At 33.7% G+C, this 13,368-nt stretch overlaps 8 non-coding genes across 8 annotated transcripts; 3 read left to right on the top strand and 5 right to left on the bottom strand.

The window, feature by feature from the left end:
- Positions 1-1,276: 1,276 nt before the first annotated feature.
- Trnap-ugg lies at positions 1,277-1,348 on the bottom strand. Its single transcript has one exon. It is a non-coding gene; the product is annotated as a tRNA-Pro (tRNA).
- Positions 1,349-1,648: 300 nt separating this feature from the next.
- On the bottom strand, positions 1,649-1,720 carry Trnap-ugg. Its single transcript has one exon. It is a non-coding gene; the product is annotated as a tRNA-Pro (tRNA).
- A 3,212-nt stretch (positions 1,721-4,932) lies between these two features.
- Trnap-ugg lies at positions 4,933-5,004 on the bottom strand. The gene has a single exon. It is a non-coding gene; the product is annotated as a tRNA-Pro (tRNA).
- A 1,022-nt stretch (positions 5,005-6,026) lies between these two features.
- On the top strand, positions 6,027-6,190 carry LOC117110213. The gene has a single exon (XR_004445644.1). It is a non-coding gene; the product is annotated as a U1 spliceosomal RNA (small nuclear RNA).
- Positions 6,191-6,958: 768 nt separating this feature from the next.
- Trnap-ugg lies at positions 6,959-7,030 on the top strand. The gene has a single exon. It is a non-coding gene; the product is annotated as a tRNA-Pro (tRNA).
- Positions 7,031-8,034: 1,004 nt separating this feature from the next.
- Trnas-cga lies at positions 8,035-8,116 on the top strand. The gene has a single exon. It is a non-coding gene; the product is annotated as a tRNA-Ser (tRNA).
- A 2,805-nt stretch (positions 8,117-10,921) lies between these two features.
- Positions 10,922-10,993, bottom strand: Trnap-ugg. The gene has a single exon. It is a non-coding gene; the product is annotated as a tRNA-Pro (tRNA).
- A 2,066-nt stretch (positions 10,994-13,059) lies between these two features.
- Positions 13,060-13,131, bottom strand: Trnap-ugg. The gene has a single exon. It is a non-coding gene; the product is annotated as a tRNA-Pro (tRNA).
- Positions 13,132-13,368: the final 237 nt, after the last annotated feature.

Below are 13,368 nucleotides of genomic sequence, written 5' to 3'. Positions count from 1 at the left end.
CGGTAACAAATTATATGACCATGTTACATAAGAACAATTATAACATAATATTAATAATGAAATAAAAATTACTATACAGTAATGATAGTAGTAATAATAATAATAATAATAATAATAATAATAATACTAACAATAATAACAATAATAATATTAATATCATTAATAATAGCATTAACAGTGAGAAGGTCTTAGCTAACTGTTGTATTTCCAAATACCAGTAAAATACTATATTAAACTACATTTTTATACTCCTCTGTTTAAAACTTTTATATTAATTTGTTTTGCTCGTTGTTTTTCTTTGTTTTACTTTCTTATTATAATTTTCTTGATTTTGTATGTTTCCTTTGTGAGCGCACCATCATTCTGATGTGTGCCGCTGATCTAAAAGCGTATGTTCAATAAAGTTCAGTTCGGTCAGTATTGAAAATAGGCCCAACTTGTAATGTGTATATAGGCCCAACTTATAATGCCTAAAGTAGGCCAAGGATGAAAACGAAAAGATCGGAATAAAAGAAATAAACAAATATCAAGGAAGGATCCAATGGTGGATATGGGTTGGGTTTTTAAATGTCAATACATACCTGGTTATGTAATGAATTAAGAAAAACAAATCAGGATACATTATACGTGCCCCCTTCCGATTTAAAAGGAGGTAAAAATAATTAAAGAAAAAAAAAGATAAGAACACTGAATCTGGGCGAAATTTTTCTGGTTCTTATAAAGAAAAAAGAGTGTAGTATACATAATATAAAACAATTATTAAATAAAACATGTAATTTTTAAGTAAGAAATAAACACAAGTGGAGCTCCTCGAAAACATGAAAAGGAAAAAAATGCATAAAAAACAATGCAGCTTCATTTTGACACAAACTTCGAAATGTCCTTCATAAAAGACACAACATATTCTGAGTCCAATGGTCTTCGGTTATCCCACGGTACGCTGTGTAGTGAAAGAATAATACATTTCACAAAGCGAGAATCATGACACTAGACCAACGAGCCTTGGATGAGCTAAGTTCAGATTCAGAGAGCCTAGCACCTGACGATTGAGGAAGTACCTCATAAAATGTTGAATTTACCAAGTGTTAAGCCTATCTTTCTTATTATCTTTTTTTTTTGTTTTTTTGATACATATATTCCTCTGCGCCTCGAGCACCTTTGTCTTAATGATCTGATTTCAACCTACACTACAGATTACATTTCAATTAATTTAACTGTTCCCTGATAAAATCAATTCGAAATTTTTGCTAAATGCTCGATGTGAAAAAAATAAGAGGGGCTCGTCCGGGAATTGAACCCGGGGCCTCTCGCACCCAAAGCGAGAATCATGCCACTAGACCAACGAGCCTTGGATGAGCCAAATTCAGATTCAGAGCCTAGCACCTGACGATTGAGGAAGTACCACATGAAACAGCCTGTAGTGCAATAAAATGTTGAATTGGTAACCAAGTGTTAGGCCTATCTTTCTTATTACCTTTTTTTTTTTTTTTATAAATATATTCCTCTGCGCCTGCATCGAGCACCGTTGTCTTAATGATCTGATTTCAACCTACACTACAGATTACATTTCAATTAATGTAACTGTTCCCTGATAAAATAGATTCGAAAGTGTTGGTAAATGGTCGATGTAAAAAAAAAAGAAAAGGAGGGGCTCGTCCGGGAATTGAACCCGGGGCCTCTCGCACCCAAAGCGAGAATCATGCCACTAGACCAACGAGCCTTACTTAAAAGAATCCAATTCATACGCCATTCTATATGTACCTACAGGAATTGAAACAGCCCGTCATGGAAACATGTGACAGCTTCCCACCTCAGAATACCATTGTGACGAAACCACAAGGCGCCACGTCATCAATATTAAGATTCAAGAAACTTCGTTGATTAGAACCATATCAATTCAATTATTTGATTAATTTCTGTGCTTTAAAAAAAAATATATTATTAGGCCTATTTTGTTTCAATAATGTTTTTTGTTTTTAATTGTGTTTAAACGCAGCATGTCATTATATTGTAAGAAATATATTGTCATCAGACATCACTTTACTTGAAGTCATCTGACTACCATTATTAATTTACATTTTATATATATTTTACTAGTTTTGATTTTCACTAGATTCAATTTGTATTAGTTAAGATGTTTGCATAATGCACCACCTGTTGAGTGCTGCCGATATAATTGGTGTATGTCAATAAATTATCATTTTTATAAGTCCAACCATAAGTTATTTTAATAGACAATTCCTACTAATGTGGTGCAATAAACCATAAAGTTATTCTCTCTCTCTCTCTTGACTACTATATACAAGAAAGGGATTTATTTTTCCCCCTGACAGGAGGCCCAGAATCTGATGCCCTTATCAGACTTGTTCAACCCCTATCATTGAATTCTGGAGTTAAACAACTTGCCTAGCATAGACCTAGATCCGACTGTTTGTGTTTAAATAAGTAGCTTTGAAAAAAACAGGGAATTCCTTATTCTCCCCACTCCAAAATAATGCAAATAATAAACATGACTTTTTGTTTAATTTCAGAAAAACCAGTACTAGGAATAGACAGATATATCACAATTTGATATGGTGAGGCTACCTAAGCAAATATGTATGCAAGATAACAAAATGATAAAGAACATATTATTTGTGAAACACTATCAACTGGATAAACCGAAATGATATCAGATCATAAAATATAATAACAATATGTATTTCTTTGTCGGTCATAAAAAAAGACTGGCTTAGGTTTTGGTTAGTATGGTAACATAATAGATTTCATTCCAGAATAATCTCTTTAAAATTAATATATTTTATTATATGGTACCATATATTTGATGCACCCTATTATCATAAAAAAAATCATCAAAATTGTTTTTTATATGATTCTTTTCAATATAAATCCAAAATTGTGAATTGTATGTTTTATATGTATATTATGTATGTATATGAAAATGATGAATTTCAAGAAATGGATCAGACTAAAGTTTGAATCTTTAATAGAGAACAAGAAGAAGAAATAAACCTTTAGAGGATAACTCTGACTTATTTCAATTGATGATGTATAGAATATAAGAGTCTGAAAAACACTCCAAAAAATCAATAACATTGAAATTATCATTTAAAAAGATCACATTATTAAACTTGCAATAAGTAGACATAACAAATCAATACACTGTTTTTAATACTAAATCCTAAAATTTATTACCAGCCCAATAATGGATTTCAATGCAAAGCAAAAAAAAAAGAATAGTATTAAATAAATGATGTGTCAAGGCATGAATCACTCTCTCATTTATATTGGATAATATTTTCTATAAATTTTAATGGATTTAGAGTCAGTAGGTTATCAGGCAATATGTGTAAAAAACATTTTTTACAAATGTATATGGTAAGCCAAATAAATCAGTTAAATAGATGCAAAAGAATTAATTGCTTTTAATTTTTTGCAGTTTGATAAATTTACGATCTATAAATCAAATACTCTATGGCGGGAATACAATATGTTGACTGGTTTGTATTAAAATGATTCAGTGTACATATCCGTCAAAGAAAATAAATTCAAACTAAACACTATCATAACTGGCTAAGAACTTCTTTGACAATGAAGGAATGGGTTTGAAATAGTTAATCCACCTATATCCCTGTCTCTTATACACATCTAGATGTGTATAAGAGACAGGACCTACTGTTTACAATTTATAATTTAAAAAAGTCTGATTTTTAATAGCAGGTAGCTAGAAGTAGTGTATTATTGACGATGATCATAAGAAGTAACTGTTGAGGTATGCTCAATAATCACAATGGACTGAAAACACAACTATAAAAACTTATTATTTACTCCTATTCCAATTTCTTTTTATTACAATCATGCTTGCTTGGGGTTTTTCATTGTCACTCTTTTTTTCGGGGGTGGGGCTTATCATGGAGAATGGTGGCACTGATTTTAAGGCTGGGGCTCCAAATATAATCTGAAAAATTGTGAAGATGTTTGAATGTTAACCTCAAAACTGTTAAGTTTTTTTGTTGTTATTTTAAATAATGTAACTCATGTATATTGAGTCTGTTATTCAATATATTCTTCTGTTTAATTCTCTTTTGCTAAGTCTATCTACAATACCTGGAGTATGTATTATAGTTAGACCATGAAGGAAAGAAACAGCCTCCATGCTTAGGCAGGTTCTTGCTTGCCCGGCTCTTGTTGTTAAAAAAAAGATTAGTTTGGCCTTCCAAAACGTTGTTATGCCAACCTTTGTAAATGATGGAGTTTAGGTTTTCCGTTTGCTTGATCTGCGCCCAATGAACAAAGGAGATACTTCAATATATAAATTTGTATGTACAGCTGTGATGGCCGAGTGGTTAAGGAGTTGGACTTGAAATTCAATGGGATCTTCCCCCGCATGTTCGAACCCTGCTCGCAGCGAATATCCTTCTTCTTCGTATTTTAGCATTGCAGAGGGTAACTGTAATGTATTATGATTATACAAGCAAATCCGAACGAGGAAAATCTACAAGTTCCCTTTTCATTTTTAAATGTCAATACATAACTGAGAAAAACAAAAAAATAAGAAAAACAAACCTGGATACATTATACGTGCCCACTAACGATTTAAAATTGGGTGAAAATAAGAACAAATCAACTGCTTGCTTTGGGTTTCTTTGTCATTTTTTTTTTTTTTTTGCCTTATAAAGTCGATTGGTAAAACTGAATTTTAAGACTAGGCTCCAAAATATATCTGAAAACTTGTGAAGAAAGTTTTTGAATATTAACCTCAAAACTAAGTTGATTGTTGTGATTTTGATTAACATAAATCATGTATATTGCTTCTGTTATTCAAACTATTCTTCTGTAAAATCTGCTTTGCTTATCTCTATTATACGCTGTTTAATAAGAAAATATATAAAATGTACATTAATTATAAAATCTATTCCAAAATAGAAAGAGGGGCTCGTCCGGGAATTGAACCCGGGGCCTCTCGCACCCAAAGCGAGAATCATGCCACTAGACCAACGAGCCTTACTTGGTAAGCCAAATCCATACTCCAGTAATAAAGCACTCATTTAACGAACGCCCACAGGAATTGAACAGCTTGTCATGGAAACATGTGACGCTTTCCACCTTAGAGTACCGGTACCTTGTGACGAAGTCACAACCCGCCATCAAATGATGAAATTCAAGGTTCAAAAAATTTCGGTGACTAGAATCATATCAATTATTTAATTAATTTCTGTTTTTTTTTTTTTTCCTTTTTTTCCTTTTTAATAGTAGGCTTATTTTGTTTAGGCCCATATATTAAAGTATGCGTTCTCATGATGAAATTACAATATCAATACAAATCTAATTTACTGTTTTACAGTTTTCATAATATCAAATAGGTTTAATCTTGTGATAAAATAAAGCCAGTGACCTGGTAGTTTATTGATTGTTTATTGGTAGTTTCCCTTCGCTGCCAAAAATAGTTGTTTGGCAGTTGCGACGTCACTGAAAACGCCGGGGACGGCAACTCGGAGATTATTTCAGAGATTAATTTTTCGAATAAAGTTATACTAAATAAATTCTAATGACGAACTATTGTCTTCAGTTGTCCTTGTTGGTCATTCAACTGTCATTCTATCTATTTTTTCGGTGACATTACTATTCTCAATAATCTATAAAACACCCACATAAAAACGTCACGTCAGATCGATCGGTGGGGACCAATGGCGACTCCAGCGGGGGGAGAGGGGCTTCTAGTCCCCCACCGGACAGGTGTCAGGCACACCTGAAGGACAGAGTTCGTCGGGCAGTCATACCATAAAACATATAAAAATAGACCCACACCAAGCCAACACATGTCTGTCACAGTCTGAGAGTCCCATTTCTGGCAATCCAGAGGTTGCTATTCTTTTTAAAAAAATCTCATTTGGAGGGAACCCCTTCTCAGCTCCTTTCCCCAGCTCGAGCCTACGAGTTCAAGTCCCCTCTGTCGGACAACTTAGTCACCCCCAACAAGAAAATATATCCTAGAGCCGCCACTGGTGGGGACGCCATGGTGACGGATACTTACCTGGCACAGGAGTGACTTTGATCAAGAAGGAATGTCCTCCCAAGGTGAGGCCTCGGCATTGCACTTGGCTAAGGTTGACCCTTGCGATTCCCCCAAATGTGGGGAACTCGGGTGTATAATTTATGGTAGCGGGGACTGCGTCCGCGCTAACCCCTAACATGAATTTAAAGATAGAATTAATGTGTAAACACATTAGAAAGAGAATTGGTGTTTGCTTGAATGTGGTGCAGTTTTTGGAAATAAGGGTCCAAACTATCAACATTATGAACAAGAAAATAGGCCTATATAGAATATATGCTTGATTTGTATATTTCGCTATCACACCGAAATAGCATATATATAATATTTTCATAATTATGTTTTCTACAAATATATTCTATGATCATGCTTTATGTGGGAGTTTCTTTGGGGTGGGGAGATTTTCAAGTTTATTATAGTTTTAAGTATCAATATAGCTTTTAAGCGTACTATACTACCTGATGGCAAACAATGACCTCATTGTTGAAACACATTGATTAAAAGTTAGTAGACTAATTTGCATATTTATTATAATCAGAAAACATTTATAATACAGAATGTTAGGCCATCAACAATATTCTATAGTATAATATTAGAAATACTGTGGCCTACAGGTGTCATTTCAACACTTCTTTTCTTCTGGCTTTTAAAATTTTCATTACGATCATCTTATATAATAAATAATACACTTTTTGTATTTAAATCTTTTAAAGTTAGTTTTTATAAGCGTATATCGTTTCAAGTATAAATATAACACCAATGATTCTGTATTATAAATGTTTTCTGATTATAATAAATATGCAAATTAGTCTACTAGCTTTTAATCAATGTGTTTCAACAACGAGGTCATTGTTTGCCATCAGGTAGTACAGCGGAGCGGAGTATGAAGTCGGCTTAACCGAGTAAGGCTCGTTGTTCTAGTGGCATGATTCTCGCTTTGGGTGCGAGAGACCCCGGGTTCAATTCCCGGACGAGCCCTAACTTTTTTTTAAATAGATTTTGTAATTAATGTACATTTTATATCTCTTATTAAACAGCGTATAATAGGGATAACCAAAGTACATTGCACAGAAGGATAGTTTGAATACCAGATGCAATATACATGATTTATGTTAATCAAAATCACAACAATCAACTTAGTGTTGAGGTTAATATTCAAACACCTTCACAAGTTTTAAAATTTATTTTTAATAATAATAATTGTCGACTTATAAAGCGCATATTGTAGATACCTCTACAAAGGTGAAGTGGGAGGGGGACTCGATGATCAGTTGAGTGGCGCTAATTCGCAAAATAAGGTGATTTTAGGTGATTTTTAACTACTTGACTGATATTTGAAACCAGTATCCGTATAATCTTAGGTAAGCATGTGGTTAACATAAGTAAGAATTTAGTCCAATGAAACTGTTTATCATCTTGAAACTTTCCGACGGAAATTGACCCTACCGGTAAGTATGCTTTGCCATCGACAATATTCTTTATTATAATATTAGAAATAATGTGGCCTTTTAAAGTTAGATTTTATATATACAATTTATTATTTATTTCTTTATTCGGCAAACAATTAATACAAATCAACATGAAAGGAAAGAAATAAAATAGAAATTAAAATAATGATGAACGGATAAATAAACAACTGTTAACTATTTTACGAAAAAGATAAAGTAGATCGCCCGGATAACCCACAAAGTCTCCAAATGGCAACCTCTCTCCAATGGGGTCCAAATGTTAATGATCAACACATATTTTCTATCAAAATTTAGAATAAATGTAAAATTATGACACAACTGACATAAGTGGAAGAATTCAAAAGCTCGAAATTCAGTTTGGCCCTCAGAACCATTTTTATGTCCATCCCTGCTGTGTACAAAGTTATGTAGAATAATGTGCGTGATTTGAGTTAATCTGCTTATTTCTATTCATGTGACTGCCCACAGAAATAGGGGTAAAGCTTTCATGTATGATATTCTTAAGTGCGTGCAGCTGTGATGGCCGAGTGGTTAAGGCGTTGGACTCGAAATCCAATGGGATCTTCCCGCGCAGGTTCAAACCCTGCTCGCAGCGTAATCTTTTTTAAATGAATATTTTCCAATTTAATGGTACGGTATGAAATTCGATCAAATGATACACAAAGATGTATTAAGTTCATAAAATATATTGAAAATAAGCCTTACTCTGCGTATTGGCTAATTCTTTATTTTTGGTTAATGATGGGCCTTATAATAATAATGTGAATAAACTGTCAATGACCGAAAGGTCCACTGATTAATCTCAGATAAGACAGTATAATAATAACTCTATAATGATAACTCTATACTGTTCTAGAAATCTTTCTTTTAATTAAAATTATTTCTTTTTTATTGATATTGTGATTATCTTATCAAGTACGATAATGAGCTTGTATTAAAGTTAATTTATTAAGAGGCCTGCAAATCAGGTTTACGTGCTCAAGCTGCAGTCGATATAGCTTTATCAGTTAGCATTTCGTCTGGTTTGAACATTGGCAGTATTCGCTATCTCTAACATCGTCGTTGCCAATCACTTCTCCCAGCGTACGAATGACGTAGCACAAAAGTCAATTTCCACATGGATGATACGGCATGAATGATTGTTACAACCGCTAATGTAGAAAACAACAGGTAATGTAGTAAACAACCGTTAATGTATATGGCACACTCCAAAGCTTATGTAGTAAAACTCCCCGCTAATGTAGAAACACCAGTGTGTAAAAAGAAAATCAACCCTAGCTTATGTAGAACGCTCAATTGCATCACAGCTTTATGTAACTACTATCGCCAGCTAATGTAGAATATTAAAATCTTACAATAACATTGCGAGAATCATGACACAACCAGAATCATGCCACTACCAACGAGCCTTTTTTGATTAACTGTGTGGTTAAGGCGTTGGACTTGAAATCCAATGGGATTTTCCCGCGCAGGTTCGAACCCTGCTCGCAGCGAATATTTTCCTTTTTCATATTTTAGCATTGGAGAGGGTAATCTGTAATGTATTACAATTATACAATTGGGTCAAAGCAAATCCTAACGAGGAAAATCTACAAACAGATACACAACAGTATGTAATATACGGTACTTCATAGAATGTATTGAGAATAGGCCAAACTTATAATGTGCATAGGCCTAAAGTAGGATGAAAACGAAAAGATCTGAATAAAAGAAATGAACAATTATCAAGGAAGGATCCAATGGTGGATATGGGTCGGGTGAGGGAGGGGGTTCCCATTACATTTTTTAAATGTCAATACATACCTGGTTATGTATTGAAATAAGAAAAACAAATTAGGATACATTATACGTGCCCCTTTTCTGATTTAAAACTGGGTAAAAATAAGAACAAATCAACTGCTTGCCTTGGGTTTCATTGTAGAGGGTAAACTGTAATGTATTATAAATATACAAGCAAATCCAAACGAAGATACACAAAAATATGTAATATATCATAGAATGTATTGACAAATAGGCCAAACTTATAATACGTATAGCCCTAAAGTAGGCCAAGCATTAAAACGAAAAGATCGGAATAAAAGAAATTAACAAATATCAAGGGAGGATCCAATGGTGGATATGGGTTGGGTGGGGGTGGGGGCTCCCACTACATTTTTATATGTCAATACATACCTGGTTATGTATTGAAATAAGAAAAAACAAATCAGGATACATTATACGTGCCCACTTCCGATTTATAAGTGGGTAAACATAAGAACAAATCAACTGCTTGCTTTGGGTTTCATTGTCACTCTTTTTAAGGGAATTATAAAGGCGATTGGTACCACTGATTTTTAAGGCTAGGCTCAGAAAATATATCTGAAAAATTGTGAAGAAGGTGTTTGAATATTAACCTCAAAACTAAGTTGATTGTTGTGATTTTGATTAACATAAATCATGTATATTCCATCTGTTATTCAAACTATTCTTCTTTACAATGTTATTTCGTTATCTCTATTATAAGCTGTTTAAAAAGAAAATATATAAAATGTACATTAATTATGAAATCTATTCCAAAAAAAAAAAAATGGGGCTCATCCGGGAAATGAACCCAGGGCCTGTCGCACCCAAAGCGAGAATCATGCCACTAGACCAACGAGCCTTAGTTGGTAAGCTAAATTCATATTCCACTAATAAAGTACACATTTAACGAACGCCCACAGGAATTGAACAGCTTGTCCTGGAAACATGTGACGCTTTTCACTTAGCCCTTGTGACGAAGTCACAACGCGCCACTCATCAAAATGATAACATCTAAGATTCAAAAAAAAAAAGAAAAGAAGAGTGTAGTATACATAATATAAAACAATTATTAAATAAAACATGTACTTTTTAAGTAAGAAATAAACACAAGTGGAGCTCCTCGAAAACATGAAAAGGGAAAAAATACATAAAAAACAATGCAGCTTCATTTTGTCACAAATTTTGAAATGTCATTCATAAAGGACACAAACTATTCTAATGGGTTTTGGTTTATACGGTACGCTGTGTAATGAAAGAATAATACATTTCACAAAGCGAGAATAATTCCACTTCAACAAACCTTAATACTTGGATGAGCCAAATTCAGATTCAGAGCCTAGCACCTGACGATTGAGGAAGTACCGTACCTCATGAGACCGCCTGTAGTGCAATAAAATGTTGAATTGGTATCCAAGTGTTAGGCCTATATTTCTTATTATTATTATTATTATTATTATCTTTTTTTTTTGAAAATATATTCCTCTGCTCCTGCATCGAGCACCTTTGTCTTAATGATCTGTTTTCAAACCACATTGTAGATTACATTTCAATTAATGTAACTGTTCCCTGATAAAATCAATTCAAAATTTTTGGTAAATGCTCGATGTGAAAATAAGAGGGGCTCGTCCGGGAATTAAACCCGGGGCCTCTCGCACCCAAAGCGAGAATCATGCCACTAGACCAACGAGCCTCAGTTGGTAAGCCAAATTCAAACTCCACTAATAAAGCACACATTTAACGCTTTTCACTTAGCCCTTGTACACTTTAGAGTACCCTTGTGACGAAGTCACAACGGGCCACTCATCAAATGATAACATTTAAGATTAAAAAAACTTGGGTGACTAATCATATCAATTATTTAATTAATTTCTATGTTTTTTTTCTTTCTATTTAATATTAGGTCTGTTTTGGTTCAATAATGTTTTTTTTTTCTAATTATGTTTTTGAAACGCAACATCATTAGGCCTATTATATATTAAATTAGGCCTATGCGTTCTCATGATGAGATTACAATATCAATACAAATCTAATTTACTGTTTTCATAAATAAAATAGGTTTAATCTTGTGATAAAATAAAGATACCTAGATACCTTGGCCTACTGTTTGCAATTGACCATTACAACTTATTTTGTATGTCTGTCCAATATTTAATAGCATAGGTAGAGTCATAATATTGTTGAGGTCTGTCCCCGGCCGGATTTAAAACACAATAAGACCTTGCATTATTACTTCTATTCCAATCTATTTTTATGGTCACAATACAACTGCTTGCTTTGGCTCTTTTGTTTATTGTCACTCTTTTTTGGGGACTCAACAACAGGACTTTCTTGAATGAGCAAAATCCTACACTGTAGGTAATTTTTAATTTTTCATTCCTGATGATTACATGACATAATTAAATGTTGAAATATTGATCATGGCGTATTTAGTATACTTGGAGTAGGCCTATGTATTATACTATGGAATGTAATCTCATTGTTCCCTGATTATACTTTCTTAGACAAGCCTGCTTGCCCGGCTTTCGTTAAAGAAAATAGATTAGTTTTCCCTCACCCCCGAAATATTGTTATGCCCTCCGCTGTAATGTATTAACGGAATGAACGAAACTAAAGTTTGTAGTTGATAATTATTAAAACAAATACAATTTGATGATCAAAACTAACTAGAATGTAAAAAAAAAATATGTAAAACAATTCTCACTGACATCATGATGGTGAAGGAATTTAAAATCTCCAAATTAAGTTTCCTTGCGGCTCTCGATGTTACAACATAGATTCAGTCTGACCCTCAGAACAATTTTATGCTCACCCCTGCTATAGCGGATGGAGTTTTTCTGCTCTTTTTATGTTTACTTCGCCCGGCCAAAGATGCAGCCAACAAAAATAGGAAGTGAGCTTTTTCCAGTAGGTGGTAGGCAGCTGTGATGGCCGAGTGGTTAAGGCGTTGGACTTGAAATCCAATGGGTTCGAACCCTGCTCGCAGCGAATATTTTCCTTTTTCATATTTTAGCTTTGGATAGGGTAATCTGTAATGTGTTATAATTATACAATTGGGTCAAAGCAAATCCAAACAAGGAAAATCTACAAAAAGATACACAACAATATACGGTACTTCATAGAATGTATTGAAAATAGGCCCAACTTATAATGCGCATAGGCCTAAAGTAGGATGAAAACGAAAAGATCTGAATAAAAGAAATGGACAATTGTCAAGGAAGGATCCAGGTGGATATGGTTTGGGTGAGGGAGACATGTAATTTTTAAGTAAGAAATAAAAGCAAGTGGAGCTCCTCGAAAAAATGAAAAGCGAAAAAATACATAAAAACACAATGCAGCTTCATTTTGTCACAAATTTTGAAATGTCCTCCATAAAAAAGACACAAAATATTCCAATGGTCTTTGGCTTACGTTGTGTAATGAAAGAATAATACATTTCACTAAGCGAGAATAATTCCACTTCAACAAACCTTAATACTTGGATGAGCCAAATTCAGATTCAGATCCTAGCACCTGAAGATCGAGGAAGTACCTCATGAGACCCGTAGTGCAATAAAATGTTGAATTGGTATCCAAGTGTTAGGCCTATCTTTCTTATTATCTTTTTTTTTGTGAAAATATATTCCTCTGCTCCTGCATGGAGCACCTTTGTCTTAATGATCTGTTTTCAATCCACATTGCAGATTACATTTTAATTAATTTAACTGTACCCTGAATCAATTCAAAATTTTTGGTAAATGCTCGATGTAATAATAAGAGGGGCTAGTCCGGGAATTGAACCCGGGGCCTCTCGCACCCAAAGCGAGAATCATGCCACTAGACCAACGAGCCTTAGTTGGTAAACCAAATTCATACACCACTAATAAAGCACACATTTAACGAACGCCCACAGGAATTGAAGAGCTTGTCCTAGAAACATTTGACGCTTTTCACTTTAGAGTACCCTTGTGACGAAGTCACAACGCGCCACTCATCAAATGATAACATTTATTTAAAATTCAAGAAATATATTCTATGATCAACTTTATGTGAGAGTTTCTTTGCCATGGGGAGATTTTCAAAATTTAT

This window comes from Anneissia japonica, unplaced genomic scaffold, assembly GCF_011630105.1.
Source record: "Anneissia japonica isolate Jap-2015-1 unplaced genomic scaffold, ASM1163010v1 scaffold12236_len13373_cov93, whole genome shotgun sequence".
NCBI classification, from domain to species: domain Eukaryota; kingdom Metazoa; phylum Echinodermata; class Crinoidea; order Comatulida; family Comatulidae; genus Anneissia; species Anneissia japonica.
This window is presented reverse-complemented; position numbering and strand designations above follow the sequence as displayed.